The 19,689-nt window shown below is 44.3% G+C and overlaps 1 protein-coding gene across 1 annotated transcript in view; it reads right to left on the bottom strand.

Moving 5' to 3' along the window:
* LOC147678643 (monocarboxylate transporter 13-like) overlaps window positions 1-19,689 on the bottom strand; it is a 124,915-nt gene that overhangs the window by 36,579 nt on the left and 68,647 nt on the right. The window contains exon 2 of the mRNA XM_086946089.1: window positions 18,641-18,948. The gene's annotated coding sequence lies outside the window, so the exon portion shown is untranslated. The remainder of the gene's footprint in view (window positions 1-18,640; window positions 18,949-19,689) is intronic.

A 19,689-nucleotide genomic window follows, 5' to 3' on the forward strand; every position in this document is an offset into this window, starting at 1 on the left:
ATGCGTTGCATAAAATGTTTAGCAAACTTTGAATTGGTGAGCAGTGAGTGTGTGTGCAAGAGTATGCTGTTCTTGAAAGCAGTGTGGTAGAGAGTGCAGGAATTTGGGTGACCTGAGCAATGTGGATGATGCACCTCACGCACGGGGCTGATACAGTTATTATTCATACAGCTCTGATGATGTGGACTCACTACTCACTACTCTGCACTCACTACTCTGCACTCACTACTCTGCACTCACTGCTCACTACTCTGCACTCACTACTCACTGCTCACTACTCTGCACTCACTACTCTGCACTCACTACTCTGCACTCACTACTCTGCACTCACTAGTCACTACTCTGCACACACTAGTCACTACTCTGCACTCACTAGTCACTACTCTGCACTCACTAGTCACTACTCTGCACTCACTACTCTGCACTCACTACTCACTGCTCACTACTCTGCACTCACTACTCACTGCTCACTACTCTGCACTCACTACTCTGCACTCACTACTCTGCACTCACTAGTCACTACTCTGCACTCACTAGTCACTACTCTGCACTCACTACTCTGCACTCACTACTCTGCACTCACTACTCTGCACTCACTACTCTGCACTCACTACTCACTACTCTGCACTCACTACTCTGCACTCACTACTCACTACTCTGCACTCACTACTCTGCATTCACTACTCACTACTCTGCACTCACTACTCACTACTCTGCACTCACTACTCACTACTCTGCACTCACTACTCTGCACTCTGCACTCACTACTCTGCACTCTGCACTCACTACTCTGCACTCACTACTCACTACTCTGCACTCACTACTCTGCACTCACTACTCACTACTCTGCACTCACTACTCACTACTCTGCACTCACTACTCACTACTCTGCACTCACTACTCTGCACTCACTACTCTGCACTCACTACTCTGCACTCTGCACTCACTACTCTGCACTCTGCACTCACTACTCTGCACTCTGCACTCACTACTCTGCACTCACTGCTCACTACTCACTACTCACTACTCTGCACTCACTACTCTGCACTCACTACTCTGCACTCACTACTCTGCACTTACTACTCACTACTCTGCACTCACTACTCACTACTCTGCACTCACTACTCTGCACTCTCTACTCACTACTCTGCACTCACTACTCTGCACTCACTACTCTGCACTCTGCACTCACTACTGTGCACTCTGCACTCACTACTCTGCACTCACTACTCTGCACTCTGCACTCACTACTCTGCACTCACTACTCTGCACTCACTACTCTGCACTCACTACTCTGCACTCACTACTCTGCACTCACTACTCACTACTCTGCACTCTGCACTCACTACTCTGCACTCTGCACTCACTACTCTGCACTCACTGCTCACTACTCACTACTCACTACTCTGCACTCACTACTCTGCACTCACTACTCTGCACTCACTACTCTGCACTTACTACTCACTACTCTGCACTCACTACTCACTACTCTGCACTCACTACTCACTACTCTGCACTCACTACTCTGCACTCTCTACTCACTACTCTGCACTCACTACTCTGCACTCACTACTCACTACTCTGCACTCACTACTCACTGCTCTGCACTCACTGCTCTGCACTCACTGCTCTGCACTCACTGCTCTGCACTCACTACGATGGTGGAGGCGACCACCTTACTGGAAGAAATTGTTAAACACTAATAACGGAGGAGTTGGTGCAACAAAAAGAAGTCTCATCTGCCGTAGTGTCTAAAAGTATATCCAACAGCAAATTGGCGGGAAATGGAGCAATGATGCTATAGCAAATGTGTGCCTGTGCTGCATGGCATACTCTCTATCCTCCTGTGATTAGCATCAGGAACATAAACATTTTAGTTCCCCCTGTTCTTGTGTTAGTAGCACAAATGGACTGCACGACTTGAGCGGTCTTTAGCGCCCACTGTCGGGTGAAAGGGGCTTCACCAAGTGCTCGGCTGTGACTGAAAACATTGTGAATCCAAAACCCTGCGACCTTTCTCTGACAGACCTGCTGTAAATGTCTTGTGGTCGTTGTTTGCTGTCACCCTCCCCAGACTCCAGTCTGCACTCGCCTCAGAACGAGAGCCCCCTGGGGCACGGCGAGGCATCCCTGCGCCGCTTTAATACTTAGCCTGTCTATCGGCATGGGAATCTCAGACACAAAGCACTTTCCCTCTCCCATTTCCGAAATAACACATTTCCCCAGCATGCCGGCGCTTCTATCTATCTCTGTTGTGGTGTTTGTAAAATATACAGACCACGCAGTGCAGGGAAGAGCAAACACATCATTATGCCTTCATGACAGAAAAGCCTGCTCTGCTCGAGTGTAAAGCTTTGCACTATTGTGTGGGGGCTTCAATCAATAATCTTTGTCAAAACAGAATATACTGCATTGTCATTCTGTCCCTTTTAAAACAAACCCGCGGCCTGTGAAGGAGTAATGGCCGTCTGCTTCTGCCTCCTTTTAGTATCGAACTCTTAATAACAATAACGACAAGCATTACAGTCCCCGTTCCTTCCGCGCGTTCAGCCGAGCCCTGTGAATGCAGCGAGCGCGTTCGCGTGCGCGTGCTCGTTTCGAATCGCCTCCACGGCGATGCGCGCGGCCAGGAATGTCTCCTTGAAAGGAGACACGGCCACAATAAGTTCTCGGCGGAGACGCGCTTCCGCGCGTTCAGCCGAGCCCTAAAGACAGGTGCCCACAGATTATATCGTAAAACAATATGTACTACTAACAGGGTCAGCACAGCACAATTCCAGCTACTCAATGCAGGCAAGAGTGTTCACAAATGTCACTCAGCACAGCCAAAACACCAATCGATTCGGTAGTTTTCAGCAAACTGCTGAACTGCAACAGTCTTCCTGTACTAGTCGGCCACCCCAACTAGTCCTTTTCACCGATAGATAGGAGTGAATTTTGCGACCCAGACTCTGTACACATTACCTACACATGCTCGCGCCTCAGTACACTGTCACAAAGAGAACCGTGCTAGGTACAAGTTATTGATTCTTGTTTTGATAGCAACAAATGCAGCAAATGAGCTAGCTCAATGAAACATCCTATCATGATACGCAGATTTTCTGCACATGGCGTGGGGGGGCCCTGTAGTTGAGGACTATTGGCGGGCGGTGGCGGCTAAGCTGGAGAAGGCAACAGGTTGGATGCTGAAACTGGGAATTGACCAGGACCCCTCTGCAAAGAGCAGTGGGGCACTTTTAGTTGCTCCACGGGCAGGAGCCACAGCGGGGAGTCCTTTATCTGTTTTGTCAAGGAAGAGGGTCACCAGTGACGTTATCTGGGGGCACCAAGGGCTATAGCATATAACGCTTAGTGAGGTGAGGGATCGACCTCTTTTTCTCTCGAACGTGCACCAGCCAGCATACCGCAGCATGGTATGCAGATTTTCTGCACATGGTGTGGGGGCGCCCTGTAGTTGAGGACTATTGGCCGGTGGTGGCGGCTAAGCTGGAGAAGGCAACAGGATGAACGATGAATCTGAAAAATCATACCATAAACATTTTTAAAGCGCCTGGCTACCACCAACGACGGTGTGCCGGCGCTAATAGTAGCAGCGTGATCAGACAGGGAAAAGGGACAAGCTAGGGCAAATCGAACAGCCAAGTTTTCAATACCTTCCTGAAGGCGGATCAGATTTGGCTTTGCGCAGGTGATCAGGCATAGAATTCCAGAGAGTGGCTGTTCTAACTGCGAAGGCTCACCCACCAATCCACGCTCTGGCAAAGCGAGGAGTGTGGAGAAGCATCTAAGAGTTGGAACACAAGGTCCTGGTCTGAGGGTATTTCTGAAGTCTCTGTTTCGGGTACCCTGGACCTGTCTCTTGTGGCTCTAAAGGCAGGGGACAGTGCCTTAAATTCGATTCTCCTTTTCACTGGGAGCCAGTAAAAGCTGCGCAAATTGGGAGAAATGTGATGTCGGAGGGGCAAATTTTTGATAAACCTCACTGTAGCATTCTGGACTGTCTGCAATCTCTGGGTAGGATAAGCAGGAAGATCCAGGTACAAGCTGTTAGTATAGTCCAGCTGAGATGTAAGAAGGGCGTGGACCATTGTGGCCCGACAGCCCATCAGCAGCAGGTGGAGGAATCTACGCAAGGTTTTAAGTTTCCGAAAACAAGCCTTGGAGACTTGACCAACCTGGGCCTTGCCAGAAAGATTAGAATCGAATTTAAAACCTACATTTCTGACAGAGGTGACAGGGATGGGAGGGAGGTTCAGCTGCGCCGGCCACCAGAGATCTGCCTGTGGGGACGAAGGTTGATTAAAGAACATCACCTCCCTTTTGTCAGCATTTAATAGCATCATCCTGATGGCTTCTCCAGCTTTGCCGCCACCACCGTCCGCCAATAGTCCTCAACTACAGGGCACCCCCACACCATGTGACTGTGCCTCCAGGGAATGCCCCTGACTCATAAAAGGAAGCAACGTAGCAGGCAATTCATACTGCTAGGACTAGTGCTAGCTAAACACAGGATTGCCAGGACCCTGCCCCTGTTGGGGAATTAACTAAGGGATATGGCAGAGTGGGCGGTGGCTGAAGAAAGGCACACGCGTAAGACACGAAGGGATAACAAAGTGGCCGATGGCTTGCAGGCTTGGGTGGCTATGCTTGCTGAATTGTTTGAGCCACCAAATGCGAGGCCACCGTGAGAGAGCAGAGGGCGGGGTGGAGGATATAGGCGGACTTGCAGAGATGGGGACCACGATGCGGGGGGTTTCATGTTTTGGAGTACAGAGTCACGGGAGTCTTGGATAACACTGTATAAGTACGGACCCTGTTCAGGACCGGTGAAGTAATTGGAGGTAGATGGCAAGTCGCCATTACTGCCACGGTAGAGCTAGGGAGGATGGGGGGAGGGGGGTGTTTTGAGATGTTTAACCTGCAGCACATTATGATGCTTCAGAAGTCGGACAGTTGTAATCGTGAATGTTGTAAATGGCAACAAAAATGTATACAAAGATATCCTATTATGATACACACCACTCGAAACCTACAATCAATCCACCTCCACTTTCGAGTTATCCCCGAATCCCCCTGCAGCACCTCAAAGCTCTGGTCCTTCCGCCTTCGAGGTCCTTTGCTTTGTAGCTCCCTCACCACCAGACACCCAAGCTACTCCCTACCAACAAGAATTCAAATTTGGGCTTAAAATAAACATACTGAACCTACAAAACCAAAAAGGAGAAAAGCTATACCTTTAGGATCTATCAGATACGTCATAAAATTAGTCATATATGAGTCTGCTTCGATTGTAGTCACAAAATGCCGCTCTTCAACCGGGCAGTGGCTGCCAATGGAGTAAACTACATTAACCACCACCAATAAATCAATAAATCAATCAATCAGGATTTATAAAGCGCAGCTAATCACCCCATAGGGTATCCAGGCACCAGGTTGTCTTTCCTGTCTGACTTCTGATGTTTTCAGGAGGGAAGGTCACAGCTCTGTGTCATCAACATACATAGGAACGAGGACCCCTACTTCATGCAGATAGTGGGTGAGAGGTCATGTATCAAATATTGAACAGAAAAGGCAACAGACTCGAGACTTGTGGGATACCACAGATGGGTTCTTGTGGGCAGAGCCTGCATCTTCTGACATACACTTCCTAGGCCTTTTCATTCCCCCGATTCCGGAAGGCTGAGTGATACATGCAGGGCTTTAAGAGAGCCGGGTCTCACCAGGTCTGAGCACTGGCAGTTTTTTAAAGGGGGGCTCGAAACAGGTCTATATCCTTCTGTTTTGTGCCTTTGCACGTGCAGTCAGTTTTTCCCGGACAGCAGTGACAGAAGGCACATCATGTGCGCGTGCTCACACTGCTCACTTCTCACTAGTGGAGACGTTTACGGCGTGACGTCATGCCAGGTGAGCATTGTAGAGGAAGGGAAATCCTTTAAAGAGAGTCATTTTCTCTCTGGTTTTCCCTTTTCTTTTTGAACCTCGGGAGCAGCAACATTAGCGTGGTGTAGACGATTTTTCAGTATTATATACAAGCCATATTTGCTGATTATTTATCTTACGCAACTAGCAACCATTGACAAAGCCAATAGTCCTGCCTTGTTGTAGGTATGATGTTACTTGTTGTGCCATATATCTGGATGCAATGACAGAAACAGCCAAATACAAGTCGAGCGGCACGGCACCCAATGCTAAGCACAGATTATTAGCTTACGTGTTTTTAAGCCACATCCTTAATTACTTTGGCCTCTCTCCTTTGAGAGTCCCCCCAGTATTTCATCCCACTTAAAGCCCTGGATACATGTACATGTCTATTTGAAAGTTTATTATTATTAGGTCACACCGTGCTGGTCAATGAAGAGTCCAGTGTTTCTTCCCTTACCTGTCCTCCATCTCCTTTTTATGACGTCTGATGTGTTGCGCTGATTTTCCATGCGCCGTGAAGGTTCATTTGCTTAGTGGGCGGCAGAGCATCCCTCGCAAGGCAGTAGGACATCTGAGTGTAGGGAAGGCCCTTGTCCTCCAACCTTCTCATAGACAGTCTGCTTCACCAGCCTAGCCACACCGGTACACTTCTATCATACAAGCCCTGACTGAGGCAGGCTCCCACCCTAGCTTGAGCAACCATTCCATGCAAGGGATCTCTCACTCAAGCACAGACGGACTCAGCCTGCCTCTCCGGCCCGACACCCGTCGCAAGGGCTCTCTCACTCAAGCACAGACGATGCAGCCTACCTCTCCAACCCGACACCCTTTTCAAGGAACCAAGTAAACTGTTAATTAGGTAATAACATTCTTTTAAAACATGTTTTGGATTATTTAAAATTATACCCAATAGGCCCAATTCACAAAAAAGAGTGAAATAACAGACAGAGTTTTCTATCTCGATTTTTACACTTTTTTCAAACTCTAAAAGCATATTTCCAGGTGTGCTATTACACCTGTCATGTGATTTCCTTAAGGATGTCTATTCCTGCTTGGCAGAATAGGACATAGCATACAGTCCACACAGCGGGAAGAGCAGGTAAATGTGCAGCACACATTTTTAGGTTGCGCCTACACAGCACTTGCACTGTGTTTTCGAAATTTCATGTAATCAATATACATCTTAAAAGGGGCTTACAGCCTGCCCTTACTTTCAATTCATTTATCTGCTTGCCACTTCTTTTTTCTAGGTTTCTGTTGGTTGTAGTATGCTATTTCCTGTTGTTCTTCATGTATTTTTCTTATCAGTAGAGTTTGGCCCAAGTACTCCTTTTCATCCGCTTTTTTCGACTTACTGTTTACTTTAAAGTCAACATGCTGGTGTCAGAAACATATTTGCACAGCCAGAATGTTTTTTTTCTTTTCACCTTTGATGCAAGACACAAACTGCATAATATAATTGAAAACCATCAGAGATGTGTGTTTGCTTTACACTCTGTGCTCTTCTTCTTGACAAACAATTTTCCTAAGAGAATGGTGGTCTTCATTGAGAGGAGACGATGTGGCATAATGGGAAGAAATGCTGACTTTAGAACTGAGGGACCTATTTCGAGTCACAGCATCATCTCAACGTCCAGTGAGTCTAGGCAAATCACTTAATTTTCAATGCCTATAAAAAACAAGCGTTGGCAAAGCCAATAGGTTTCGCCTTTGCGAGAGGTTCTATGTTTGTTTTCTCTATTCTACGGTAGTTGTGTGGACAGTAAGTGTAGATTGTTTCTAGCAATAAATTAGTTTTAATTGTTTTGCTGATTAAGGAATGTATGTTCGATGTTTTGCCTGCCTCGGTAGATGAATTGGCTTTGCAAATATTTTTTGTTCATGTTACCTGGTTGAGGCATTAATGCCCTGTACTACTTCAATGGCATTGGAAACCATTCCTACAGGTTACAGAAGCTCCCTTAGGCACGTGTTCAGCAAGCTATAGTACATGCTTTTGTTAAGATATTTTATCACAGCACACAGAGGCTTGGTTCTTTCAGTAGGAGAGGGAGTCTTATTTTAGCCTCCATTTAGTACAGACGTTGTATGTATACAGTATTTATATTTAGACCTAATTGAAATGCAGTGAAACTCTGTATATTCTCATGGCAGAGCCATCACAAAATATGATAGAAGTGGAAGCTGGTTTGTGGAGTATTACTGTTGTGGGTGATGTAAAAGTGTGAATTAATGTCTGTAAATCAATCACCAGCATTGTTTCTGTGCAACCAGTCAGCGAATTTGAGATACGTGACGCAGCGCAAAGAAGATGAAGTAGACTGCTCACAGAACTGCTTTCCTTGTTCCTGAATGTTAAATTTTGGAACAGGCGGAGTAGCCGCAAGACTGTGCACTAACGGTTCATTTTATAAAATACATAGCTAACGTTTTTGGGTTTGCATATATGGTTGTGATAATTATTGTTAATGCATTGTGCCTCCGTGTGATGACTTGCGGTCTCACGAGTGCGTGTAGCTCTCCATTGGAAGCAGTTGTAACGAGAGGCCGGGAATTTAAAGCGGGGCTAAAATGGGAGGAAACGGAAAAGTGGTCAACGAAGGAGGGGGCAAGCAGCTATGAAGGAGGGGTGGGTGGACGAAACAGGTCCCCTCGGAAAACAGCATATGTGATGAGATAAGGACAACATTTACTGGACTGTTTACTGCAATGGCCTTAGGAGCATCAACACTGCAAAGAAACTAAATGGAACCTTCCCATAACACGGACTGAAAGAAACAAAAACAACTGTGCACATATATGAACTGAAATAGACATAAGTGAAAGGATATAAGTAATAGGCCACTGCTCCATGGGAGGGAGCAAGACACACGAAGGAGGTACAAAAACACAGATTACTCACATAGAAGCAAGATTTTGGGAAGGACATTCAAATAAACGAATTAAAAGCAATGGGAGGGATGTAAGCCCACAGAGTGGATACAGCATGTCTTGGAGAGACAGTGCTGCCTAGGTGATACCTAAAAAATAAATGTGTCTTTGTGTAATTTAGTTTTTGCTTATGTAAAGCACTCCAATGCTTTTGCTTCTAGTTAGCGTTATACAAAACATCAGAAAAGAAAATAATAATCCTTGTCTGTTCACTTAATTTGATATAAGTGCCAATTAAAGCAGTAACTGCGCGCACTCCTGTGCAAGACACGCACGTGACTTTTAAGAACTTAGAAAAATATGTTTTGCACTTAGCTCAATGTTTAGTGAAGATAACTGGGCTATTTTGTCCATGGCACCACCGTTCATTCGATTAAGGGGTATTCTAGAGGAATCCAGACAAGGGAATTCAGTAAGGGGAAGTGAGAAAATATTACTGAAAACTAGTCTGTAATCTAGTTTGTTGGGCCTCGAATTGAGAGGTTTAACAAGCGAGGCAATTTAAAATTGCTGAACACAAAGTCATTCAATTATGCTAGTTATTGGCACTCAGCTACCTAATGGACGCACACCTCTTCAGAGGGCGCGTAAGGAGGTATAGGGAATACTTAAAACTTTGTTGCCATAATATTTATCGCCTCCTTCTCTCGTCCCTTCTGAAAATGTTCTATTCTATTGTCTTTAATGGGGCTTGGAATCTTGACTGGCAGACACTTACTGCAGTCTGAGCAATATGACTCGGTGCCCCCACTCTCAATATTTCAATGTACTAATTGAGTTCCTTTTTTGCTCCGATAGCAACAGAATGCAGCAGTAGGCTGTTTCACAGTGCTTGCCAACCAGAGGCGGCTTTAGGGATGGAAAACAATGAGGGGAAAACACATCCCAGAGCAGTGATGCCCTTAATGGTCTGTTATGGCTGCGTGTTCCTTTTCATTTTCCTTTTTCGTTTCTTTTCTTTTTTGTTCTGTCTCCTTTTTTTATTTTTTTTTATACATTTTTATTTTGTACATGTGTAGTATGCCTTGAAGGAAACACATAAAGGGATATTCAATGCTGGCCGCGCCATAGCACTTTGTTTTTATTTACTTTAAGCCATGTTGCACAGCAGTCTGCGCTGTTCTGCAACATGTCGAAAAAAACATTGATAACACCAGTAGGTTTTGCATTGGCGAAACCTATTGGCTTTCCCAATGCTTGTTTTATTTTCTTTCTTCTCACCTGGTAAACGTTTTTCTCCATAGAAAAAGCCTTTCCCATACCAATTGAGCAGATCTGGTGTGAGTAATTCCATTCCCATTACAGATGAACTCCTGCCTTTGGCTGGAGTAAATTTCTGACTATCTCAAGGTCGGGTTGGGGTCAAATTGGAGTTTGTGAATGCCCACAAACCTACACATTTGTGGGCATTAACAAATTCACAAGATAAAATACGCCCTATAATGCCCACTTGTGCAGGATTTACTGCTGCAGATTTCACCACAGTAATAAAATGCATTGACGCCCGCCAGGAACACTTTTGTGAATTCTTGGGAGGTGTAAAGGGATTTTTTCCACCCTTAAACTTATATTTAGAGCCCAATACACCTAAATAAAGTCTACAGTCGTCTTTTTGGTATGAAATCCTTTTTAAAAATATTTTGGAAATGTGCAATATTATCTGTAAAATCTTTGCAAAATTATTTACATGATAGGTTGGGTAGACGTCCTTCCATGGTGTAATCTACTCTTTAATACAATGTGCAGAATTATTTAACAAAGCGAATCAAATCCGTTAAATGAAGTGTGCGGAAATCAATCATATTCTAATAAATGTTTATTAAAGACTGCAAAATTCCTTGAAAAGGAAAAGGAATAATTTTTTTTAAACCGTGTGCACCCTGCTCTTTAGAGGATTATATAGAATTATTTGAAAATCAATTTGAGGTACAGTTTAATAAAGTATTCAGAATTCAACTCAAAGGTATACAAAATTCTTTAGTAGTGCGCGTACTGTTAACAGATTTATACTGTAAAAATGTTGCCTGCATGCCGCCGGTGTAAACACCTAAATCTGTATTCAGTGCTTTCCGCAGGACACCAGATGCAGGATTCGCTCGCTGTCTGCCAGCAGGGTTTTTCTTCAGTTCCAGGTATTACATGCCAGGTTCTAGGGGTGGCATGAGTGGGTCTTGGGCAGTGAGCCCGCCAAAAGGCATTATGAATGGGCCTTTACTCCATTGCCCTCGGAAGCCTCAAAGCTTCACTCCAAGGTGAGCTATGAAAGTCTTGGATATGAGTCCCCTTTCACCGGACCATAGGGGAAGGCATGGCTACCATGCCATCACTATGGCAGAATTGCCGTCACCTTGAAGAGGGGATGGTTGAACAAACACTGTGAATTGTGAGGCTCTCTGCCCAGGGTCACTATCCCGTGGCATGCCAGGGGGTATTTTAATTTGGGGCTGGCGTAACTCGCGAAATTTGCTGTAACATATTTTTGCGAAATTACAACAAAACTATCTGAGATTACACAGACTTGTGCATGGGGCGTACCCAGCATTTAGCACTATTTTCTTTTCCAAATTGACAGAGGGATGCATTTTGCACTATGAAAATAGAGCTAAATGTATCAGAACACGAACAGCAGCAGCTGCTCTCACTCGCTAAGTTTGTTGTTCCTGTGCTCCTGCGACAGGATGTTTGTGCCAGTTTACTCATAATTATGTGAACAGGCGGAATTGTGCACTTTTTCAGTAATTTCGCCAAAGGACTGGCAAACCCTGTATACACATATTTACTAAAGTGCACAGATTTCTTTAGAAGTGTGCATTTGTGTATCTATGTAGAAGATGTACAAAATCCATTCATTCTGTTCAGACTTCTTCAATAAATTTGGCAACATCTTTAGATGAAGTGTACAAAATGTGGTTGATAAAGGGAGAAACGTTTTTCAGAAAGTGAGCAGAATAAATATGTGAACAGGCGTAATTGTGTACTTTTTCAGTAATTTCGCATCAAAGGAGTGACACAAAATTAGTCTGATTACTCTGGCGTAATTATATTTCACCCTGGCCGTATTTTAATATCTATTGCTTAAGCTCTGTACCCTTCAAAGACATTGAAAAAAGGATTTGCGTGCCTGCTGTGTGTCAGGTTCCTGCTCTGGTATGGCCGCTCTAATCAGTAATGAAGGCACTCTCCTGGCTTTACGGAGCAGGTTTGCCTGCTGGAGAAAGAGGTAGCTGGATCAAGGACCCTAGGTACTAGAAGGAGACAGAGCGGCCACTTCCTGGGAGAGAAGAGGACCTTGAAGTGGTCGAAGACCAGTGTGCCGGACTCCACACCAGTGGTGCACTGCTCGGAAACTGTGGAAAGCTTCTGAGCTTATGCAAGGACCCTACAAATCCTTCAATCAATCAATCAATCAATCAATCAGTAGATTTGTAGAGCGCTTCTTGTCACCCATGAGGGTATCCAGGCGCTAAAGGACCTGAGGTTGTTGAAATCATTTGAGAACCACAGATAATGAAGAGTCAGCCAAGACAATGCCTCCAACACCCCACTGAGGGGCAGCCTGCAGCTCCCAGGTCACTGACTCCAGCCAGGCACCTTCTCCACATGAAGCCCTGGTGCGCTGAAGTGCCTCGCGGGTCCTTTTTAAGGCACTGCTGTCCTCCAATCGCCACTTATGGAATGAGACTTCCTTTTGAATGGCTGTCTGCGGTACAAAAAGTCGTTTTTGTTCACCCACACCAATTTTTGTTATTCATTTATTTATAAATCTTCCACAAAAATGACAAACATTTCTGGGTGTATTTTTGTTTGGTTGTTGTTTCACACCTAGGACACACACATTTCCTGTGGGCGTTTCCTTTTGCTCTGGCCAGGGCATCAAACATGCGATAGGATACATTTATTGACTCAGGTTTACCTCTGGATGGGAGGAGGGTGGTCAGAAGGAGAGCTGGAACACAGCTCACATCAGGACTGTGGCTCTCTTCTCCTACTACTGCTAGGGCACCTCTGGACTGTGCTGATGTATCTAATGACATCTGGAATCCTAATAAACCCTGGCAGATTCTTTAAAATAGTGGCCATAATTCTTTGGATAAATGTTATTAATAAAGTGTGCTAAATGCTTTGATAACGTGATCCTCATTCTTTAATACACAGTGTAGAATTGTGAATTTTGAAAAATGCAATCATTTAAATAAATTAATTGTATTCTTTAACCACATCTACAGAATTCTTTAAGTGCATTGTGGAGTGCTGTTGAAAAAGAAATACAGAATTTATTGATAATGGTTTTGAAACTTATGCTACTTGTTTGCAGATTTCCTCTTAAGTCTGTGCCAAGCCCAGTAGACTCTTTTCCTAAAGTGCACATATTTCTTTAGAAGTGTTCATTTGAGTATCTATGCTGAAGATGTACAAAATCCCTTCATTCTTTTTAGGCTCCTTCAATACATTTGACAAAACCTTTTGATTAAGTGCACAAACTTTGGTCGATAGAGGGAGAAGAATTTTTCATAAAGTGAGTAGGAATTTTTCATAAATAGTCTGGAATATTTAATAAAGCGTGTAGAATCCTTACCCAAAGTGGACAGAATTGATTTAAAATATGTGCAGACTTGTTTTACAAAATGTGCAGAATAAATGAAAACACTGCGCCAAACACCTTCGTAGAAGAGAGCAGAATGTTTACTGAAAGCTCAAAGGGCCTCATTTATGAAAAGTGACGCATCGCTGCGTGAAAACAGCGATGCGTCACTTTTCATTGCGCCCTTCTTGCGACACCAACAATGCATCATATTTACAGTATGAGGCATCATGTCGCAAGGAGTTACAGATACGTCAGTATTTCTGACGTATCTGTAGGCGCAAAAGTGAAGCATTTCTGGAGTGTGTCACAAAAGTGACGCAACTCCAGCAATGTGTCCTTTCACATGGGGCTTGCCCCATGTGAAAGGGCCTGCGTCAGTCTTACACCTGCTTTGAGGCAGGCGTAAGATTTTGACGCATTTGAGTCCTAGAAGTGGCGCAGTGAAATCTCATGAATTTCACTGCGTCACTTCCATGACCCTTTCTTGCGTCTATACGCAACATTATACGTGGCACAGGTATAATGTGGCTCAGGGGTTTACAAGGTGACGCATCTACCTAGATGCGTCACTTTGTAAATATGGCGCAACAAGACGCATTTTTTACGCCACTGGTGCGTCACAAAAAGTGATGCATCGGCGGCGTAAAAGTGACGCACAGCCTCATAAATGAGGCCAAAGTGTTCTAACAAAGTGAGCAGCACAATTTTGCGGTTTGCGAAGATATTTTAAATGGGATTGTGAATTATTTAACATAAATCTATAATATGTTTAGAAAATCATTTAATTAAGTTTGTGCTATATTTATGAAAAGTGTGCCGGTAGTTTTGCTAATTACCTGTGCAAATATGTGTACAGAATTATTTATTAAATTGTGCAGAGGTTCTTAAAAAGTATGCAGTGTTCTTTATTTTATTGCGCACAATTACTTAAAGTATGTGTGTGGAAATATAATACAAAATCCAAGATGGAATTAATCTATTTCCTGTGATGTAATTTACTTTTTAGGCAATATGTCAGCAGGTAAGAGAAGAGATGGGTGTTCTTCAATGCATTCAGTGCCATATTTTTGGTTGTGTTAATCTCACATATACTTTAATTTGTGTCCCTGGTGTTTTGCTGCGCAGCTGAATTTCTAATTCTGGAAGTTCTAAGGTGGGTTCTTTTTAAATCCTGGTTATGGGTGGGGTGGGTACTTTGCTTTTTAAACCCTGCATTAGTTGATCACCTTCATAAAAGAACTGCTAGGACTGACAAAAACATTTATTTGCCCTTTAGTGATGTTTTCTCATAACTGTGGCTCTCTCCAGCAGACACTTGACACAAAGGTGCATATATAAATGCAGGGTGACGCCGTGGCTTCTGGGAGGAGCCCACCTTTCCTCTGGGAATCAAAAGAAAAACTCGATAGATCATCAAAGTGTCCAGTCCTTGACAATGAGATTTTCAGGTTTAGTTTATAGAAAGTGTGGAATTTTATACTGTGTGTTTATTTCATTTGTAGACATATTTAATAAAGTGTGAAAAATGTATTACAAATGTGTTTCCATCAATAAGGTGTGCATTTATTATAGGGTGTGATGGCTTTCGATAGCATGTCTTGAATTTTTCCTTAGGTGTTCTTCAAAACAGTGTGCAGAATTATTTAAGAACTTCTGAAGGATTGTATCCTCTGAGGTGTATGTGTATCTCAACCAAGTGGGTGAAATTTAATAAAGGTCAGAATTTTTTATAAATAGTGCAGATTTCGGTAATAAAGTGAAGAATTTTATGGAAAAGTCTGAAGAATTTATTAAAAATGTGTGTAATAATGTTTTTGGTGGGAGGGACTGGGCAGACAAGGAGTGGGAAAGAATCCTGGAAGGCCCACGCCACATACCCCGCAATTCGAGATTCAAAATCATACAATTCTACATCATACATAGGGCATATCTGTCCCCGGATAAGATCAATCGATACTTCGCGCTAGACACCTCCAGCTGCCCGCGATGTTCGTTGCTGAATGCAGACCTCCTGCACATGCTGTGGGCATGTCCCAGGCTGCAGGCGTACTGGCAGGCTGTAACTGCACTTTTGACAAAGGGGGCAGGAACAGAACTGCGACACACTTGGGAAACTTGCGTGCTAGGCCTGTTCAAAAGGACGAAGCAAAACAAAGCCCAAGCCAGGTTCTGGGATCTGGGACTGATAACTGCCAAACGACTTATAACGCGACATTTGAAGGACGCAAATCCACCGCAGACGAAGCATTGGTGTGCCTCTCTCACCTACTGGGCGACAGCAGAGGGCACGGTCCTCCGCAGGGAGGAGACCGCGGGATGGAGAGCCATCCCAATAGCGCAGATCTGGGACGACATCCTACAGCAAGGCCTGTCAGGAACAGGGGATAACATAGGCAGGGCTACCCCCCCCCCTCCCCTTTTAGTGCGAAGGTATACAGATGGGGAGAGAGACGCATAGCAATAACAAGGTGATTGGCGCACACATATATATAGGGCACGGAGTCATCATCAACATCGTTCCTCCCCCCCGCCCACCGGCCCCTCCCCCCCCCTCATTTCTCTCCCCCCCTGCTGGGGTCGATCGACCACACGACCGACACACACGGAGCTACACCACTCCAACGCTGGACGCCCCCGCAGCTCACCCACATATATCGACTCACATGTGTAAAACATTCCCACCCCGCATAGTCACGATACCTGGCCACGGGACATAGGCAATTGGAACTGTAATGCAGCACCCCCTTCCTCCCTTGAACTAATGTTCACTTCATCCCCGATTTCTTTTCTATTTCACCCCCCCCCCGGTTCGGAGGTTGGTTCCACAAACTGTGGCCCCCCCAGTTGACAGCGTAGCACTTTCATAATTGACAGACACGTACATGAACACAAGTCACACGGCAACCCATGCCACGATCCTCTGCCGCAATGCGACAACGACCAAGACGCGTTTATAGACAACAGCCTCACCACACCGATCTCAGCGACTGATCTGACCGGAGAGGTCAACTACTTGGGGAACAACACGCTGTAGCACAAAGTGTGAGGTTGTGGACATTACAGGGGGCATTGACCAGAGGCACGCCCTGGACAACGGGGTGGGCCGGATACTCTGGTGGGATAGATGACGCAAAATACAATGATGTGTAATGAGAGAATGTCATGTAGCGATAATGCCGGGACCCCTCCCATTGCAGCTGACTGCACAGTTCAATAACGACTGTAATTACCGGAACATTGGCTGCCATAGCCATTCTCACATATAATGCACAAGCTGACTAACTTTCTGTTTCCTCATTGTACTATACTCACAGTACTGTAACTGTATGTTAATTGTTTCAAGAAAACATATTTTTTTAAAAATAATGTTTTTGGTAAGGTGCACTTACTTCATTAGCAAAATATACACTTAGCTTTGCTAAGTTATACAACTTTTAAAAAAAAAATGTGTGCAGGATTATGTAATAAAGTCAACATGTAAGGATTCACTCTGTCACACCTAATTCCACAACTTCTGGTTACAAGTGTAGGGAATGAGTTACTAGTAAAGAGCTGACGTTAGTAGGTTAGGACAGCAGCAACACAATGGAAGAGGTGGAGAAGGGACTGTGGGGACTGGGACACAGGGTAAGGGTGAGAGCCAGGAGGCAGAGGTCATGGAGCAGGGAAAGGTTCCAGGGCTAGAATGGCAGAGTCAGCCAAGAACAACTTGTCTAGCAACTTTTGTGTGCTGTAAGTTTCCTTCTTGCTGTAATTCTTTGCTTTGCTCCATCACCGTTATTTTATTCCCTCGTGTTAGTTTGTTGGAGATATTTGCTTCTTTTCCCTCTTGCATCGCGGTGTGGTAGAGACCACACCTTTCTACATTCTGTGGCCCACCTGTGCCTAGTTCATCTTCGGTGACCATCTTGGGTGGACCACGTTCCGTTCAGAACTCTAACCTGCTCCTTCTTGCGACCCAAACCGTCTTGAAAAAAGAACACTCATTCACCTTTTCTGAGAAATGCACTCAGGGCAGTGCTTAATTTGAGCCCGTGATTTCTAGTGCTGGGCACTAGCACTTAATTGCCAACATCGGTACTTATGACAGTCTACCACATGGTGGCACTGTTTGTCTAAATTAAAGCTGAGCACACAACAATTGCTTCCTAATTAAATAAACATTTAAAAAGACCAATGCCTGCTGCCCAAGCCTTTCTCATAGCTTTGAGGGCCTGGAATAGTCTGATGTATAAGTCTTGTAGGAGTGAGATGGCGGGGGCAATGGGTGGCACAAACTGCAGTGGCCTCCTGAGGAGGGACCTGGAACTTTTATTTTTAAAATTAAGCACTGACTCAGGATATGGAATTCTACGGCTCATCCATCGCGCCCAACACATGATCACACTGAACCCCTCTTGCTAAATCTTCCTAAAAGCGATGACATGAAGGTGAGGCCAGCGACAATGCCTCCTCCAACAGTCCAGCCGACTGTCTGAAATACCTGATGATGAAATACCATATCCCTAATAAATCGTTGAAATTGTATAACTATAAAAAAGTACTTCTGTCGGTATTACTGTAATCAGTTCTATCCCATGTGGTTTTCTGTGCCACTATATTTCAATTTGTTGACTGCTTATTTTTGCTTCTCATGTCACCCATACCAACTTATCTCTGTGAAACCCTGCAACCCAATTGGAAACCATGTAACTCAGAAACCACAAACAAATAAATGCATACTACAGTGATTTAGCGTCCTTAACAAAGAGCTGAAATATCATTATTAAAACAAACGGCACACTACACAGTAAAAAGGGTACAGCATGTTTTTAAATTAAAGTATTGGATATTCTTTAATAAAGTTGGAAGCACTCTTTAACAGGGCAGGGGAACTCTTTAGATATGTGTCTAGAACTATTTAATTATTTATCCTGAATGATTTTAAAATGTAGATATGTAATTTAATAAAGTGTGTGGAATTCCTGAATAAAGTGTAAAATTCTTTAAGAAACAGTGGTGAATGGTTTAATAATGTGAGCCGAGTTGTATAAAAATGATGTGATTAATTTGCTGGGAATTTAATAAAGTAGCTTGAATTTGTTTGATACATTTCCTAAACCTTTTTTAGAATTTTCAGAATTATTTATTAAAGACAGCAGAATCTTCCAATAAAGTGTACTTTGTTCACACATTATTAAACTTTTCTAACAGGTGTTTTACCTCTCTGAAGCCTGCTGGTGGCCTCGTTGGCACCCGTTTATGCGACCTCTGGGAGTCGCGGCCTTGCGTTCCCTTCTGGATTTAAGCCCGCCTCTGGCACATCCTTCCTGGAGTAAGCTCCACCCCTCTGTCCTTCACCGCTGCAGAGGCTCAAGAACCCGCCTAGTGGGGAACATGAAGGCAACGGGTGCTGGTCTGGGGGACACAAAGCAGTTCTTCCTTGTAGCTCTCGTGGTAGAAGGCCCTTCCATTTCACGGTATCAGCGGACGCAGGGCGGTACCAGCAATGGAGACTGATGTTTCCTCACCTGCAAAACCCAACATGAGTCTCAGAAGGACACTGGACTGGGGTGGCAAGGAGGGAGGGGGGCAAGGCAGTGGTTGAAAACATCAGCAGGGAGCTCAGGGGGCATGCAACCATAGGAGTTCACTTTTAAGATTTACAGTCTTGAAAACTTTACATTTTAGATGAGAAACATGTGACCTCTAAACAAGAATGTGAATGTTTTCCTAGTATCAGATGTCAAAAGAGCATAACCATCCTGATTCGGTATTACAGGAGGGGCATACTACACACAATGAAGTTATTATTGCAAAACCTGCACAGATGCAATATTTTTAATTGATACAAACATCAAAATGACAGCCGCCACATGAATATAACTTATTTTCTCACTGATTTATTATGATCTATGTAATCTTATTTGAAAACACCCAATAAAGCACACCTGAGCTATAAGGTATAATTAACCCCTTAAGTGCTGCGCACGTTCACCGGCCGACGGCACCACTACCTCCGTAGTGCTGCCGTCGGCCGTTGAACGTTCGAACTGCACCTGCGCAATGGAATGTCCAGCACTGGAGCTGGACGTTCCATAGCAGCTATGAGGTTAATCAGATTTATCTGCCGCTATTACTTTTGTTTTGAGCTACCTCTATTTCATCCTAGTGGTCGCGCCCTGTTGGCCAGCACCATCTTTCAAACATCAAAGGGTGAGTTACAAAATTAAAAACAATCTTGCTGTAGGGATTCTAAGTGAAATGTACGA

The sequence above is a fragment of the Lissotriton vulgaris genome, chromosome 12, assembly GCF_964263255.1.
Source record: "Lissotriton vulgaris chromosome 12, aLisVul1.2, whole genome shotgun sequence".
Taxonomy (NCBI): Eukaryota; Metazoa; Chordata; class Amphibia; order Caudata; family Salamandridae; genus Lissotriton; species Lissotriton vulgaris.